Genomic DNA, 19,216 nt, shown 5'->3' on the forward strand with positions numbered 1-19,216 from the left:
TCAAAACTGACATTCTCATCATCCACTGATGAACTATGTCACAAAATGCAGTTCTCAGCTCAGAAAGCTTGTTTCTGACATTCTAACAGTTCAATTAGAGCATTTTAGTAATGAACAGTGTTCTTTGTCAAAAGTGACATTCTCATCATCCACTGATTCACTTTGTCACAAAATGCAGTTCTCAGCTCAGAAAGCTTGTTTCTGACATTCTAACAGCTCAATTAGAGCATTTTAGTAATGATCAGTGTTCTTTGTCAAAACTGACATTCTCATCATCCACTGATTCACTTTGTCACAAAATGCAGTTTTCAGCTCAGAAAGCTTGTTTCTGACATTCTAACAGCTCAATTAGAGCATTTTAGTAATGAACAGTGTTCTTTGTCAAAACTGACATTCTCATCATCCACTGATGAACTATGTCACAAAATGCAGTTCTCAGCTCAGAAAGCTTGTTTCTGACATTCTAACAGCTCAATTGGAGCATTTTAGTAATGATCAGTGTTCTTTGTCAAAACTGACATTCTCATCATCCACTGATGAACTATGTCACAAAATGCAGTTCTCAGCTCAGAAAGCTTGTTTCTGACATTCTAACAGCTCAATTGGAGCATTTTAGTAATGAACAGTGTTCTTTGTCAAAACTGACATTCTCATCATCCACTGAAGCACTTTGTCACAAAATGCATTTCTCAGCTCAGAAAGCTTGTTTCTGACATTCTAACAGCTCAATCGGAGCATTTTAGTAATGATCAGTGTTCTTTGTCAAAACTGACATTCTCATCATCCACTGATTCACTTTCTCACAAAATGCAGTTCTCAGCTCAGAAAGCTTGTTTCTGACATTCTAACAGCTCAATTAGAGAATTTTAGTAATGAACAGTGTTCTTTGTCAAAACTGACATTCTCATCATCCACTGATGAACTATGTCACAAAATGCAGTTCTCAGCTCAGAAAGCTTGTTTCTGACATTCTAACAGCTTAATTGGAGCATTTTAGTGATGATCAGTGTTCTTTGTCAAAACTGACATTCTCATCATCCACTAATGAACTATGTCACAAAATGCAGTTTTCAGCTCAGAAAGCTTGTTTCTGACATTCTAACAGCTCAATTGGAGCATTTCAGTAATGAACAGTGTTCTTTGTCAAAAGTGACATTCTCATCCATCCACTGATTCACTTTGTCACAAAATGCAGTTCTCAGCTCAGAAAGCTTGTTTCTGACATTCTAACAGCTCAATTGGAGCATTTTAGTAATGATCAGTGTTCTTTGTCAAAACTGACATTCTCATCATCCACTGATGAACTTTGTCACAAAATGCAGTTCTCAGCTCAGAAAGCTTGTTTCTGACATTCTAACAGCTCAATTAGAGCATTTTAGTAATGAACAGTGTTCTTTGTCAAAACTGACATTCTCATCATCCACTGATGCACTTTGTCACAAAATGCATTTCTCAGCTCAGAAAGCTTGTTTCTGACATTCTAACAGCTCAATTTGAGCATTTCAGTAATGAACAGTGTTCTTTGTCAAAACTGACATTCTCATCATCCACTGATGAACTATGTCACAAAATGCAGTTCTCAGCTCAGAAAGCTTGTTTCTGACATTCTAACAGCTTAATTGGAGCATTTTAGTGATGATCAGTGTTCTTTGTCAAAACTGACATTCTCATCATCCACTGATTCACTTCGTCACAAAATGCAGTTCTCAGCTCAGAAAGCTTGTTTCTGACATTCTAACAGCTCAATTAGAGCATTTTAGTAATGAACAGTGTTCTTTGTCAAAACTGACATTCTCATCATCCACTGATGAACTATGTCACAAAATGCAGTTCTCAGCTCAGAAAGCTTGTTTCTGACATTCTAACAGTTCAATTAGAGCATTTTAGTAATGAACAGTGTTCTTTGTCAAAAGTGACATTCTCATCATCCACTGATGCACTTTGTCACAAAATGCATTTCTCAGCTCAGAAAGCTTGTTTCTGACATTCTAACAGCTCAATTGGAGCATTTTAGTAATGATCAGTGTTCTTTGTCAAAACTGACATTCTCATCATCCACTGATGCTTTTTGTCACAAAATGCAGTTCTCAGCTCAGAAAGCTTGTTTCTGACATTCTAACAGCTCAATTAGAGCATTTTAGTAATGAACAGTGTTCTCTGTCAAAACTGACATTCTCATCATCCACTGAAGCACTTTGTCACAAAATGCATTTCTCAGCTCAGAAAGCTTGTTTCTGACATTCTAACAGCTCAATTGGAGCATTTTAGTAATGATCAGTGTTCTTTGTCAAAACTGACATTCTCATCATCCACTGATGAACTTTGTCACAAAATGCAGTTCTCAGCTCAGAAAGCTTGTTTCTAACATTCTAACAGCTCAATTAGAGCATTTTAGTAATGAACAGTGTTCTTTGTCAAAAGTGACATTCTCATCATCCACTGATGCACTTTGTCACAAAATGCATTTCTCAGCTCAGAAAGCTTGTTTCTGACATTCTAACAGCTCAATCGGAGCATTTTAGTAATGATCAGTGTTCTTTGTCAAAACTGACATTCTCATCATCCACTGATGCTTTTTGTCACAAAATGCAGTTCTCAGCTCAGAAAGCTTGTTTCTGACATTCTAACAGTTCAATTAGAGCATTTTAGTAATGAACAGTGTTCTTTGTCAAAAGTGACATTCTCATCATCCACTGATGCACTTTGTCACAAAATGCATTTCTCAGCTCAGAAAGCTTGTTTCTGACATTCTAACAGCTCAATTGGAGCATTTTAGTAATGATCAGTGTTCTTTGTCAAAACTGACATTCTCATCATCCACTGATGCTTTTTGTCACAAAATGCAGTTCTCAGCTCAGAAAGCTTGTTTCTGACATTCTAACAGCTCAATTAGAGCATTTTAGTAATGAACAGTGTTCTCTGTCAAAACTGACATTCTCATCATCCACTGAAGCACTTTGTCACAAAATGCATTTCTCAGCTCAGAAAGCTTGTTTCTGACATTCTAACAGCTCAATTGGAGCATTTTAGTAATGATCAGTGTTCTTTGTCAAAACTGACATTCTCATCATCCACTGATGAACTTTGTCACAAAATGCAGTTCTCAGCTCAGAAAGCTTGTTTCTAACATTCTAACAGTTCAATTAGAGCATTTTAGTAATGAACAGTGTTCTTTGTCAAAAGTGACATTCTCATCATCCACTGATGCACTTTGTCACAAAATGCATTTCTCAGCTCAGAAAGCTTGTTTCTGACATTCTAACAGCTCAATCGGAGCATTTTAGTAATGATCAGTGTTCTTTGTCAAAACTGACATTCTCATCATCCACTGATGCTTTTTGTCACAAAATGCAGTTCTCAGCTCAGAAAGCTTGTTTCTGACATTCTAACAGCTCAATTAGAGCATTTTAGTAATGAACAGTGTTCTTTGTCAAAACTGACATTCTCATCATCCACTGATGAACTATGTCACAAAATGCAGTTCTCAGCTCAGAAAGCTTGTTTCTGACATTCTAACAGCTCAATTGGAGCATATCAGCAATGAACAGTGTTCTTTGTCAAAACTGACATTCTCATCATCCACTGAAGTACTTTGTCACAAAATGCATTTCTCAGCTCAGAAAGCTTGTTTATGACATTCTAACAGCTCAATTGGAGCATTTTAGTAATGATCAGTGTTCTTTGTCAAAACTGACATTCTCATCATCCACTGATGCTTTTTGTCACAAAATGCAGTTTTCAGCTCAGAAAGCTTGTTTCTGACATTCTAACAGCTCAATTGGAGCATTTCAGTAATGAACAGTGTTCTTTGTCAAAACTGACATTCTCATCATCCACTGATGAACTATGTCACAAAATGCAGTTCTCAGCTCAGAAAGCTTGTTTCTGACATTCTAACAGCTCAATTGGAGCATTTCAGTAATGAACAGAGTTCTTTGTCAAAACTGACATTCTCATCATCCACTGATGAACTTTGTCACAAAATGCAGTTCTCAGCTCAGAAAGCTTGTTTCTGACATTCTAACAGCTCAATTAGAGCATTTTAGTAATGAACAGTGTTCTTTGTCAAAACTGACATTCTCATCATCCACTGATGAACTTTGTCACAAAAAGCAGTTCTCAGCTCAGAAAGCTTGTTTCTGACATTCTAACAGCTCAATTGGAGCATTTTAGTAATGATCAGTGTTCTTTGTCAAAACTGACATTCTCATCATCCACTGATGCTTTTTGTCACAAAATGCAGTTTTCAGCTCAGAAAGCTTGTTTCTGACATTCTAACAGCTCAATTGGAGCATTTCAGTAATGAACAGAGTTCTTTGTCAAAACTGACATTCTCATCATCCACTGATGAACTATGTCACAAAATGCAGTTTCCCAGCTCAGAAAGCTTGTTTCTAACATTCTAACAGCTCAATTAGAGCATTTTAGTAATGAACAGTGTTCTTTGTCAAAACTGACATTCTCATCATCCACTGATGAACTATGTCACAAAATGCAGTTCTCAGCTCAGAAAGCTTGTTTCTGACATTCTAACAGCTCAATTAGAGCATTTTAGTAATGAACAGTGTTCTTTGTCAAAACTGACATTCTCATCATCCACTGATGAACTGTCACAAAATGCAGTTCTCAGCTCAGAAAGCTTGTTTCTGACATTCTAACAGCTCAATTAGAGCATTTTAGTAATGAACAGTGTTCTTTGTCAAAACTGACATTCTCATCATCCACTGATGGACTATGTCACAAAATGCAGTTCTCAGCTCAGAAAGCTTGTTTCTGACATTCTAACAGCTCAATTAGAGCATTTTAGTAATGAACAGTGTTCTTTGTCAAAACTGACATTCTCATCATCCACTGATGCACTTTGTCACAAAATGCATTTCTCAGCTCAGAAAGCTTGTTTCTGACATTCTAACAGCTCAATTTGAGCATTTCAGTAATGAACAGTGTTCTTTGTCAAAACTGACATTCTCATCATCCACTGATGAACTATGTCACAAAATGCAGTTCTCAGCTCAGAAAGCTTGTTTCTGACATTCTAACAGCTCAATTAGAGCATTTTAGTAATGAACAGTGTTCTTTGTCAAAACTGACATTCTCATCATCCACTGATGAACTATGTCACAAAATGCAGTTCTCAGCTCAGAAAGCTTGTTTCTGACATTCTAGCAGCTCAATTGGAGCATTTTAGTAATGAACAGTGTTCTTTGTCAAAACTGACATTCTCATCATCCACTGATGAACTATGTCACAAAATGCAGTTCTCAGCTCAGAAAGCTTGTTTCTAACATTCTAACAGCTCAATTAGAGCATTTTAGTAATGAACAGTGTTCTTTGTCAAAACTGACATTCTCATCATCCACTGATGAACTATGTCACAAAATGCAGTTCTCAGCTCAGAAAGCTTGTTTCTGACATTCTAACAGCTCAATTAGAGCATTTTAGTAATGAACAGTGTTCTTTGTCAAAACTGACATTCTCATCATCCACTGAAGCACTTTGTCACAAAATGCATTTCTCAGCTCAGAAAGCTTGTTTCTGACATTCTAACAGCTCAATCGGAGCATTTTAGTAATGATCAGTGTTCTTTGTCAAAACTTACATTCTCATCATCCACTGATGCTTTTTGTCACAAAATGCAGTTCTCAGCTCAGAAAGCTTGTTTCTGACATTCTAACAGCTCAATTAGAGCATTTTAGTAATGAACAGTGTTCTTTGTCAAAACTGACATTCTCATCATCCACTGATGAACTATGTCACAAAATGCAGTTCTCAGCTCAGAAAGCTTGTTTCTGACATTCTAACAGCTCAATTAGAGCATTTTAGTAATGAACAGTGTTCTTTGTCAAAACTGACATTCTCATCATCCACTGATGAACTGTCACAAAATGCAGTTCTCAGCTCAGAAAGCTTGTTTCTGACATTCTAACAGCTCAATTAGAGCATTTTAGTAATGAACAGTGTTCTTTGTCAAAACTGACATTCTCATCATCCACTGATGGACTATGTCACAAAATGCAGATCTCAGCTCAGAAAGCTTGTTTCTGACATTCTAACAGCTCAATTAGAGCATTTTAGTAATGAACAGTGTTCTTTGTCAAAACTGACATTCTCATCATCCACTGATGCACTTTGTCAAAAAAATGCAGTTTTCAGCTCAGAAAGCTTGTTTCTGACATTCTAACAGCTCAATTGGAGCATTTTAGTAATGATCAGTGTTCTTTGTCAAAAGTGACATTCTCATCATCCACTGATTCACTTTGTCACAAAATGCAGTTCTCAGCTCAGAAAGCTTGTTTCTGACATTCTAACAGCTCAATTAGAGCATTTTAGTAATGATCAGTGTTCTTTGTCAAAACTGACATTCTCATCATCCACTGATTCACTTTGTCACAAAATGCAGTTTTCAGCTCAGAAAGCTTGTTTCTGACATTCTAACAGCTCAATTAGAGCATTTTTAGTAATGAACAGTGTTCTTTGTCAAAACTGACATTCTCATCATCCACTGATGAACTATGTCACAAAATGCAGTTCTCAGCTCAGAAAGCTTGTTTCTGACATTCTAACAGCTCAATTGGAGCATTTTAGTAATGATCAGTGTTCTTTGTCAAAACTGACATTCTCATCATCCACTGATGAACTATGTCACAAAATGCAGTTCTCAGCTCAGAAAGCTTGTTTCTGACATTCTAACAGCTCAATTGGAGCATTTTAGTAATGAACAGTGTTCTTTGTCAAAACTGACATTCTCATCATCCACTGAAGCACTTTGTCACAAAATGCATTTCTCAGCTCAGAAAGCTTGTTTCTGACATTCTAACAGCTCAATCGGAGCATTTTAGTAATGATCAGTGTTCTTTGTCAAAACTGACATTCTCATCATCCACTGATTCACTTTCTCACAAAATGCAGTTCTCAGCTCAGAAAGCTTGTTTCTGACATTCTAACAGCTCAATTAGAGAATTTTAGTAATGAACAGTGTTCTTTGTCAAAACTGACATTCTCATCATCCACTGATGAACTATGTCACAAAATGCAGTTCTCAGCTCAGAAAGCTTGTTTCTGACATTCTAACAGCTTAATTGGAGCATTTTAGTGATGATCAGTGTTCTTTGTCAAAACTGACATTCTCATCATCCACTGATGAACTATGTCACAAAATGCAGTTTTCAGCTCAGAAAGCTTGTTTCTGACATTCTAACAGCTCAATTGGAGCATTTCACTAATGAACAGTGTTCTTTGTCAAAAGTGACATTCTCATCATCCACTGATTCAATTTCTCACAAAATGCAGTTCTCAGCTCAGAAAGCTTGTTTCTGACATTCTAACAGCTCAATTAGAGCATTTTAGTAATGAACAGTGTTCTTTGTCAAAACTGACATTCTCATCATCCACTGATGAACTATGTCACAAAATGCAGTTCTCAGCTCAGAAAGCTTGTTTCTGACATTCTAACAGCTCAATTAGAGCATTTTAGTAATGAACAGTGTTCTTTGTCAAAACTGACATTCTCATCATCCACTGAAGCACTTTGTCACAAAATGCATTTCTCAGCTCAGAAAGCTTGTTTCTGACATTCTAACAGCTCAATCGGAGCATTTTAGTAATGATCAGTGTTCTTTGTCAAAACTTACATTCTCATCATCCACTGATGCTTTTTGTCACAAAATGCAGTTCTCAGCTCAGAAAGCTTGTTTCTGACATTCTAACAGCTCAATTAGAGCATTTTAGTAATGAACAGTGTTCTTTGTCAAAACTGACATTCTCATCATCCACTGATGAACTATGTCACAAAATGCAGTTCTCAGCTCAGAAAGCTTGTTTCTGACATTCTAACAGCTCAATTAGAGCATTTTAGTAATGAACAGTGTTCTTTGTCAAAACTGACATTCTCATCATCCACTGATGAACTGTCACAAAATGCAGTTCTCAGCTCAGAAAGCTTGTTTCTGACATTCTAACAGCTCAATTAGAGCATTTTAGTAATGAACAGTGTTCTTTGTCAAAACTGACATTCTCATCATCCACTGATGGACTATGTCACAAAATGCAGATCTCAGCTCAGAAAGCTTGTTTCTGACATTCTAACAGCTCAATTAGAGCATTTTAGTAATGAACAGTGTTCTTTGTCAAAACTGACATTCTCATCATCCACTGATGCACTTTGTCAAAAAAATGCAGTTTTCAGCTCAGAAAGCTTGTTTCTGACATTCTAACAGCTCAATTGGAGCATTTTAGTAATGATCAGTGTTCTTTGTCAAAAGTGACATTCTCATCATCCACTGATTCACTTTGTCACAAAATGCAGTTCTCAGCTCAGAAAGCTTGTTTCTGACATTCTAACAGCTCAATTAGAGCATTTTAGTAATGATCAGTGTTCTTTGTCAAAACTGACATTCTCATCATCCACTGATTCACTTTGTCACAAAATGCAGTTTTCAGCTCAGAAAGCTTGTTTCTGACATTCTAACAGCTCAATTAGAGCATTTTTAGTAATGAACAGTGTTCTTTGTCAAAACTGACATTCTCATCATCCACTGATGAACTATGTCACAAAATGCAGTTCTCAGCTCAGAAAGCTTGTTTCTGACATTCTAACAGCTCAATTGGAGCATTTTAGTAATGATCAGTGTTCTTTGTCAAAACTGACATTCTCATCATCCACTGATGAACTATGTCACAAAATGCAGTTCTCAGCTCAGAAAGCTTGTTTCTGACATTCTAACAGCTCAATTGGAGCATTTTAGTAATGAACAGTGTTCTTTGTCAAAACTGACATTCTCATCATCCACTGAAGCACTTTGTCACAAAATGCATTTCTCAGCTCAGAAAGCTTGTTTCTGACATTCTAACAGCTCAATCGGAGCATTTTAGTAATGATCAGTGTTCTTTGTCAAAACTGACATTCTCATCATCCACTGATTCACTTTCTCACAAAATGCAGTTCTCAGCTCAGAAAGCTTGTTTCTGACATTCTAACAGCTCAATTAGAGAATTTTAGTAATGAACAGTGTTCTTTGTCAAAACTGACATTCTCATCATCCACTGATGAACTATGTCACAAAATGCAGTTCTCAGCTCAGAAAGCTTGTTTCTGACATTCTAACAGCTTAATTGGAGCATTTTAGTGATGATCAGTGTTCTTTGTCAAAACTGACATTCTCATCATCCACTGATGAACTATGTCACAAAATGCAGTTTTCAGCTCAGAAAGCTTGTTTCTGACATTCTAACAGCTCAATTGGAGCATTTCAGTAATGAACAGTGTTCTTTGTCAAAAGTGACATTCTCATCCATCCACTGATTCACTTTGTCACAAAATGCAGTTCTCAGCTCAGAAAGCTTGTTTCTGACATTCTAACAGCTCAATTTGAGCATTTCAGTAATGAACAGTGTTCTTTGTCAAAACTGACATTCTCATCATCCACTGATGAACTATGTCACAAAATGCAGTTCTCAGCTCAGAAAGCTTGTTTCTGACATTCTAACAGCTTAATTGGAGCATTTTAGTGATGATCAGTGTTCTTTGTCAAAACTGACATTCTCATCATCCACTGATTCACTTTGTCACAAAATGCAGTTCTCAGCTCAGAAAGCTTGTTTCTGACATTCTAACAGCTCAATTAGAGCATTTTAGTAATGAACAGTGTTCTTTGTCAAAACTGACATTCTCATCATCCACTGATGAACTATGTCACAAAATGCAGTTCTCAGCTCAGAAAGCTTGTTTCTGACATTCTAACAGTTCAATTAGAGCATTTTAGTAATGAACAGTGTTCTTTGTCAAAACTGACATTCTCATCATCCACTGATGCTTTTTGTCACAAAATGCAGTTCTCAGCTCAGAAAGCTTGTTTCTGACATTCTAACAGCTCAATTAGAGCATTTTAGTAATGAACAGTGTTCTTTGTCAAAACTGACATTCTCATCAATCCACTGATGAACTATGTCACAAAATGCATTTTCTCAGCTCAGAAAGCTTGTTTCTGACATTCTAACAGCTCAATTAGAGCATTTTAGTAATGAACAGTGTTCTTTGTCAAAACTGACATTCTCATCATCCACTGATGAACTATGTCACAAAATGCAGTTCTCAGCTCAGAATGCTTGTTTCTGACATTCTAACAGCTCAATTAGAGCATTTTAGTAATGAACAGTGTTCTTTGTCAAAACTGACATTCTCATCATCCACTGATGCACTTTGTCAAAAAAATGCAGTTTTCAGCTCAGAAAGCTTGTTTCTGACATTCTAACAGCTCAATTGGAGCATTTTAGTAATGATCAGTGTTCTTTGTCAAAACTGACATTCTCATCATCCACTGATTCACTTTGTCACAAAATGCAGTTCTCAGCTCAGAAAGCTTGTTTCTGACATTCTAACAGCTCAATTAGAGCATTTTAGTAATGATCAGTGTTCTTTGTCAAAACTGACATTCTCATCATCCACTGATTCACTTTGTCACAAAATGCAGTTTTCAGCTCAGAAAGCTTGTTTCTGACATTCTAACAGCTCAATTAGAGCATTTTAGTAATGAACAGTGTTCTTTGTCAAAACTGACATTCTCATCATCCACTGATGAACTATGTGACAAAATGCATTTCTCAGCTCAGAAAGCTTGTTTCTGACATTCTAACAGCTCAATTGGAGCATTTTAGTAATGATCAGTGTTCTTTGTCAAAACTGACATTCTCATCATCCACTGATGCTTTTTGTCACAAAATGCAGTATTCAGCTCAGAAAGCTTGTTTCTGACATTCTAACAGCTCAATTGGAGCATTTCAGTAATGAACAGTGTTCTTTGTCAAAACTGACATTCTCATCATCCACTGATGAACTATGTCACAAAAGCAGTTCTCAGCTCAGAAAGCTTGTTTCTAACATTCTAACAGCTCAATTAGAGCATTTTAGTAATGAACAGTGTTCTTTGTCAAAACTGACATTCTCATCATCCACTGATGAACTATGTCACAAAATGCAGTTCTCAGCTCAGAAAGCTTGTTTCTGACATTCTAACAGCTCAATTAGAGCATTTTAGTAATGAACAGTGTTCTTTGTCAAAACTGACATTCTCATCATCCACTGAAGCACTTTGTCACAAAATGCATTTCTCAGCTCAGAAAGCTTGTTTCTGACATTCTAACAGCTCAATCGGAGCATTTTAGTAATGAACAGTGTTCTTTGTCAAAACTGACATTCTCATCATCCACTGATGAACTATGTCACAAAAGCAGTTCTCAGCTCAGAAAGCTTGTTTCTAACATTCTAACAGCTCAATTAGAGCATTTTAGTAATGAACAGTGTTCTTTGTCAAAACTGACATTCTCATCAATCCACTGATGAACTATGTCACAAAATGCAGTTCTCAGCTCAGAAAGCTTGTTTCTGACATTCTAACAGCTCAATTAGAGCATTTTAGTAATGAACAGTGTTCTTTGTCAAAACTGACATTCTCATCATCCACTGATGAACTATGTCACAAAATGCAGTTCTCAGCTCAGAAAGCTTGTTTCTGACATTCTAACAGCTCAATTAGAGCATTTAGTAATGAACAGTGTTCTTTGTCAAAACTGACATTCTCATCATCCACTGATGCACTTTGTCAAAAAAATGCAGTTTTCAGCTCAGAAAGCTTGTTTCTGACATTCTAACAGCTCAATTGGAGCATTTTAGTAATGATCAGTGTTCTTTGTCAAAAGTGACATTCTCATCATCCACTGATTCACTTTGTCACAAAATGCAGTTCTCAGCTCAGAAAGCTTGTTTCTGACATTCTAACAGCTCAATTAGAGCATTTTAGTAATGATCAGTGTTCTTTGTCAAAACTGACATTCTCATCATCCACTGATTCACTTTGTCACAAAATGCAGTTTTCAGCTCAGAAAGCTTGTTTCTGACATTCTAACAGCTCAATTAGAGCATTTTAGTAATGAACAGTGTTCTTTGTCAAAACTGACATTCTCATCATCCACTGATGAACTATGTCACAAAATGCAGTTCTCAGCTCAGAAAGCTTGTTTCTGACATTCTAACAGCTCAATTGGAGCATTTTAGTAATGATCAGTGTTCTTTGTCAAAACTGACATTCTCATCATCCACTGATGAACTATGTCACAAAATGCAGTTCTCAGCTCAGAAAGCTTGTTTCTGACATTCTAACAGCTCAATTGGAGCATTTTAGTAATGAACAGTGTTCTTTGTCAAAACTGACATTCTCATCATCCACTGAAGCACTTTGTCACAAAATGCATTTCTCAGCTCAGAAAGCTTGTTTCTGACATTCTAACAGCTCAATCGGAGCATTTTAGTAATGATCAGTGTTCTTTGTCAAAACTGACATTCTCATCATCCACTGATTCACTTTCTCACAAAATGCAGTTCTCAGCTCAGAAAGCTTGTTTCTGACATTCTAACAGCTCAATTAGAGAATTTTAGTAATGAACAGTGTTCTTTGTCAAAACTGACATTCTCATCATCCACTGATGAACTATGTCACAAAATGCAGTTCTCAGCTCAGAAAGCTTGTTTCTGACATTCTAACAGCTTAATTGGAGCATTTTAGTGATGATCAGTGTTCTTTGTCAAAACTGACATTCTCATCATCCACTAATGAACTATGTCACAAAATGCAGTTTTCAGCTCAGAAAGCTTGTTTCTGACATTCTAACAGCTCAATTGGAGCATTTCAGTAATGAACAGTGTTCTTTGTCAAAAGTGACATTCTCATCCATCCACTGATTCACTTTGTCACAAAATGCAGTTCTCAGCTCAGAAAGCTTGTTTCTGACATTCTAACAGCTCAATTGGAGCATTTTAGTAATGATCAGTGTTCTTTGTCAAAACTGACATTCTCATCATCCACTGATGAACTTTGTCACAAAATGCAGTTCTCAGCTCAGAAAGCTTGTTTCTGACATTCTAACAGCTCAATTTGAGCATTTCAGTAATGAACAGTGTTCTTTGTCAAAACTGACATTCTCATCATCCACTGATGAACTATGTCACAAAATGCAGTTCTCAGCTCAGAAAGCTTGTTTCTGACATTCTAACAGCTTAATTGGAGCATTTTAGTGATGATCAGTGTTCTTTGTCAAAACTGACATTCTCATCATCCACTGATTCACTTCGTCACAAAATGCAGTTCTCAGCTCAGAAAGCTTGTTTCTGACATTCTAACAGCTCAATTAGAGCATTTTAGTAATGAACAGTGTTCTTTGTCAAAACTGACATTCTCATCATCCACTGATGAACTATGTCACAAAATGCAGTTCTCAGCTCAGAAAGCTTGTTTCTGACATTCTAACAGTTCAATTAGAGCATTTTAGTAATGAACAGTGTTCTTTGTCAAAAGTGACATTCTCATCATCCACTGATGCACTTTGTCACAAAATGCATTTCTCAGCTCAGAAAGCTTGTTTCTGACATTCTAACAGCTCAATTGGAGCATTTTAGTAATGATCAGTGTTCTTTGTCAAAACTGACATTCTCATCATCCACTGATGCTTTTTGTCACAAAATGCAGTTCTCAGCTCAGAAAGCTTGTTTCTGACATTCTAACAGCTCAATTAGAGCATTTTAGTAATGAACAGTGTTCTCTGTCAAAACTGACATTCTCATCATCCACTGAAGCACTTTGTCACAAAATGCATTTCTCAGCTCAGAAAGCTTGTTTCTGACATTCTAACAGCTCAATTGGAGCGTTTTAGCAATGATCAGTGTTCTTTGTCAAAACTGACATTCTCATCATCCACTGATGAACTATGTCACAAAATGCAGTTCTCAGCTCAGAAAGCTTGTTTCTAACATTCTAACAGCTCAATTAGAGCATTTTAGTAATGAACAGTGTTCTTTGTCAAAAGTGACATTCTCATCATCCACTGATGCACTTTGTCACAAAATGCATTTCTCAGCTCAGAAAGCTTGTTTATGACATTCTAACAGCTCAATTGGAGCATTTTAGTAATGATCAGTGTTCTTTGTCAAAACTGACATTCTCATCATCCACTGATGCTTTTTGTCACAAAATGCAGTTTTCAGCTCAGAAAGCTTGTTTCTGACATTCTAACAGCTCAATTGGAGCATTTCAGTAATGAACAGAGTTCTTTGTCAAAACTGACATTCTCATCATCCACTGATGAACTTTGTCACAAAATGCAGTTCTCAGCTCAGAAAGCTTGTTTCTGACATTCTAACAGCTCAATTAGAGCATTTTAGTAATGAACAGTGTTCTTTGTCAAAACTGACATTCTCATCATCCACTGATGAACTTTGTCACAAAAAGCAGTTCTCAGCTCAGAAAGCTTGTTTCTGACATTCTAACAGCTCAATTGGAGCATTTTAGTAATGATCAGTGTTCTTTGTCAAAACTGACATTCTCATCATCCACTGATGCTTTTTGTCACAAAATGCAGTTTTCAGCTCAGAAAGCTTGTTTCTGACATTCTAACAGCTCAATTGGAGCATTTCAGTAATGAACAGAGTTCTTTGTCAAAACTGACATTCTCATCATCCACTGATGAACTATGTCACAAAATGCAGTTCTCAGCTCAGAAAGCTTGTTTCTAACATTCTAACAGCTCAATTAGAGCATTTTAGTAATGAACAGTGTTCTTTGTCAAAACTGACATTCTCATCATCCACTGATGAACTATGTCACAAAATGCAGTTCTCAGCTCAGAAAGCTTGTTTCTGACATTCTAACAGCTCAATTAGAGCATTTTAGTAATGAACAGTGTTCTTTGTCAAAACTGACATTCTCATCATCCACTGATGAACTGTCACAAAATGCAGTTCTCAGCTCAGAAAGCTTGTTTCTGACATTCTAACAGCTCAATTAGAGCATTTTAGTAATGAACAGTGTTCTTTGTCAAAACTGACATTCTCATCATCCACTGATGGACTATGTCACAAAATGCAGTTCTCAGCTCAGAAAGCTTGTTTCTGACATTCTAACAGCTCAATTAGAGCATTTTAGTAATGAACAGTGTTCTTTGTCAAAACTGACATTCTCATCATCCACTGATGCACTTTGTCACAAAATGCATTTCTCAGCTCAGAAAGCTTGTTTCTGACATTCTAACAGCTCAATTTGAGCATTTCAGTAATGAACAGTGTTCTTTGTCAAAACTGACATTCTCATCATCCACTGATGAACTATGTCACAAAATGCAGTTCTCAGCTCAGAAAGCTTGTTTCTGACATTCTAACAGCTCAATTAGAGCATTTTAGTAATGAACAGTGTTCTTTGTCAAAACTGACATTCTCATCATCCACTGATGAACTATGTCACAAAATGCAGTTCTCAGCTCAGAAAGCTTGTTTCTGACATTCTAGCAGCTCAATTGGAGCATTTTAGTAATGAACAGTGTTCTTTGTCAAAACTGACATTCTCATCATCCACTGATTCACTTTGTCACAAAATGCAGTTTTCAGCTCAGAAAGCTTGTTTCTGACATTCTAACAGCTCAATTAGAGCATTTTTAGTAATGAACAGTGTTCTTTGTCAAAACTGACATTCTCATCATCCACTGATGAACTATGTCACAAAATGCAGTTCTCAGCTCAGAAAGCTTGTTTCTGACATTCTAACAGCTCAATTAGAGCATTTTAGTAATGAACAGTGTTCTTTGTCAAAACTGACATTCTCATCATCCACTGATGAACTATGTCACAAAATGCAGTTCTCAGCTCAGAAAGCTTGTTTCTGACATTCTAACAGCTCAATTAGAGCATTTAGTAATGAACAGTGTTCTTTGTCAAAACTGACATTCTCATCATCCACTGATGCACTTTGTCAAAAAAATGCAGTTTTCAGCTCAGAAAGCTTGTTTCTGACATTCTAACAGCTCAATTGGAGCATTTTAGTAATGATCAGTGTTCTTTGTCAAAAGTGACATTCTCATCATCCACTGATTCACTTTGTCACAAAATGCAGTTCTCAGCTCAGAAAGCTTGTTTCTGACATTCTAACAGCTCAATTAGAGCATTTTAGTAATGATCAGTGTTCTTTGTCAAAACTGACATTCTCATCATCCACTGATTCACTTTGTCACAAAATGCAGTTTTCAGCTCAGAAAGCTTGTTTCTGACATTCTAACAGCTCAATTAGAGCATTTTAGTAATGAACAGTGTTCTTTGTCAAAACTGACATTCTCATCATCCACTGATGAACTATGTCACAAAATGCAGTTCTCAGCTCAGAAAGCTTGTTTCTGACATTCTAACAGCTCAATTGGAGCATTTTAGTAATGATCAGTGTTCTTTGTCAAAACTGACATTCTCATCATCCACTGATGAACTATGTCACAAAATGCAGTTCTCAGCTCAGAAAGCTTGTTTCTGACATTCTAACAGCTCAATTGGAGCATTTTAGTAATGAACAGTGTTCTTTGTCAAAACTGACATTCTCATCATCCACTGAAGCACTTTGTCACAAAATGCATTTCTCAGCTCAGAAAGCTTGTTTCTGACATTCTAACAGCTCAATCGGAGCATTTTAGTAATGATCAGTGTTCTTTGTCAAAACTGACATTCTCATCATCCACTGATTCACTTTCTCACAAAATGCAGTTCTCAGCTCAGAAAGCTTGTTTCTGACATTCTAACAGCTCAATTAGAGAATTTTAGTAATGAACAGTGTTCTTTGTCAAAACTGACATTCTCATCATCCACTGATGAACTATGTCACAAAATGCAGTTCTCAGCTCAGAAAGCTTGTTTCTGACATTCTAACAGCTTAATTGGAGCATTTTAGTGATGATCAGTGTTCTTTGTCAAAACTGACATTCTCATCATCCACTAATGAACTATGTCACAAAATGCAGTTTTCAGCTCAGAAAGCTTGTTTCTGACATTCTAACAGCTCAATTGGAGCATTTCAGTAATGAACAGTGTTCTTTGTCAAAAGTGACATTCTCATCCATCCACTGATTCACTTTGTCACAAAATGCAGTTCTCAGCTCAGAAAGCTTGTTTCTGACATTCTAACAGCTCAATTGGAGCATTTTAGTAATGATCAGTGTTCTTTTTTCAAAACTGACATTCTCATCATCCACTGATGAACTTTGTCACAAAATGCAGTTCTCAGCTCAGAAAGCTTGTTTCTGACATTCTAACAGCTCAATTAGAGCATTTTAGTAATGAACAGTGTTCTTTGTCAAAACTGACATTCTCATCATCCACTGATGCACTTTGTCACAAAATGCATTTCTCAGCTCAGAAAGCTTGTTTCTGACATTCTAACAGCTCAATTTGAGCATTTCAGTAATGAACAGTGTTCTTTGTCAAAACTGACATTCTCATCATCCACTGATGCTTTTTGTCACAAAATGCAGTTCTCAGCTCAGAAAGCTTGTTTCTGACATTCTAACAGCTTAATTGGAGCATTTTAGTGATGATCAGTGTTCTTTGTCAAAACTGACATTCTCATCATCCACTGATTCACTTCGTCACAAAATGCAGTTCTCAGCTCAGAAAGCTTGTTTCTGACATTCTAACAGCTCAATTAGAGCATTTTAGTAATGAACAGTGTTCTTTGTCAAAACTGACATTCTCATCATCCACTGATGAACTATGTCACAAAATGCAGTTCTCAGCTCAGAAAGCTTGTTTCTGACATTCTAACAGTTCAATTAGAGCATTTTAGTAATGAACAGTGTTCTTTGTCAAAAGTGACATTCTCATCATCCACTGATGCACTTTGTCACAAAATGCATTTCTCAGCTCAGAAAGCTTGTTTCTGACATTCTAACAGCTCAATTGGAGCATTTTAGTAATGATCAGTGTTCTTTGTCAAAACTGACATTCTCATCATCCACTGATGCTTTTTGTCACAAAATGCAGTTCTCAGCTCAGAAAGCTTGTTTCTGACATTCTAACAGCTCAATTAGAGCATTTTAGTAATGAACAGTGTTCTCTGTCAAAACTGACATTCTCATCATCCACTGAAGCACTTTGTCACAAAATGCATTTCTCAGCTCAGAAAGCTTGTTTCTGACATTCTAACAGCTCAATTGGAGCATTTTAGTAATGATCAGTGTTCTTTGTCAAAACTGACATTCTCATCATCCACTGATGAACTTTGTCACAAAATGCAGTTCTCAGCTCAGAAAGCTTGTTTCTAACATTCTAACAGCTCAATTAGAGCATTTTAGTAATGAACAGTGTTCTTTGTCAAAAGTGACATTCTCATCATCCACTGATGCACTTTGTCACAAAATGCATTTCTCAGCTCAGAAAGCTTGTTTATGACATTCTAACAGCTCAATTGGAGCATTTTAGTAATGATCAGTGTTCTTTGTCAAAACTGACATTCTCATCATCCACTGATGCTTTTTGTCACAAAATGCAGTTTTCAGCTCAGAAAGCTTGTTTCTGACATTCTAACAGCTCAATTGGAGCATTTCAGTAATGAACAGAGTTCTTTGTCAAAACTGACATTCTCATCATCCACTGATGAACTTTGTCACAAAATGCAGTTCTCAGCTCAGAAAGCTTGTTTCTGACATTCTAACAGCTCAATTAGAGCATTTTAGTAATGAACAGTGTTCTTTGTCAAAACTGACATTCTCATCATCCACTGATGAACTTTGTCACAAAAAGCAGTTCTCAGCTCAGAAAGCTTGTTTCTGACATTCTAACAGCTCAATTGGAGCATTTTAGTAATGATCAGTGTTCTTTGTCAAAACTGACATTCTCATCATCCACTGATGCTTTTTGTCACAAAATGCAGTTTTCAGCTCAGAAAGCTTGTTTCTGACATTCTAACAGCTCAATTGGAGCATTTCAGTAATGAACAGAGTTCTTTGTCAAAACTGACATTCTCATCATCCACTGATGAACTATGTCACAAAATGCAGTTCTCAGCTCAGAAAGCTTGTTTCTAACATTCTAACAGCTCAATTAGAGCATTTTAGTAATGAACAGTGTTCTTTGTCAAAACTGACATTCTCATCATCCACTGATGAACTATGTCACAAAATGCAGTTCTCAGCTCAGAAAGCTTGTTTCTGACATTCTAACAGCTCAATTAGAGCATTTTAGTAATGAACAGTGTTCTTTGTCAAAACTGACATTCTCATCATCCACTGATGAACTGTCACAAAATGCAGTTCTCAGCTCAGAAAGCTTGTTTCTGACATTCTAACAGCTCAATTAGAGCATTTTAGTAATGAACAGTGTTCTTTGTCAAAACTGACATTCTCATCATCCACTGATGGACTA

The sequence above is a fragment of the Barbatula barbatula genome, assembly GCF_947034865.1.
Source record: "Barbatula barbatula genome assembly, chromosome: 18".
In the NCBI taxonomy this organism is placed as follows: domain Eukaryota; kingdom Metazoa; phylum Chordata; class Actinopteri; order Cypriniformes; family Nemacheilidae; genus Barbatula; species Barbatula barbatula.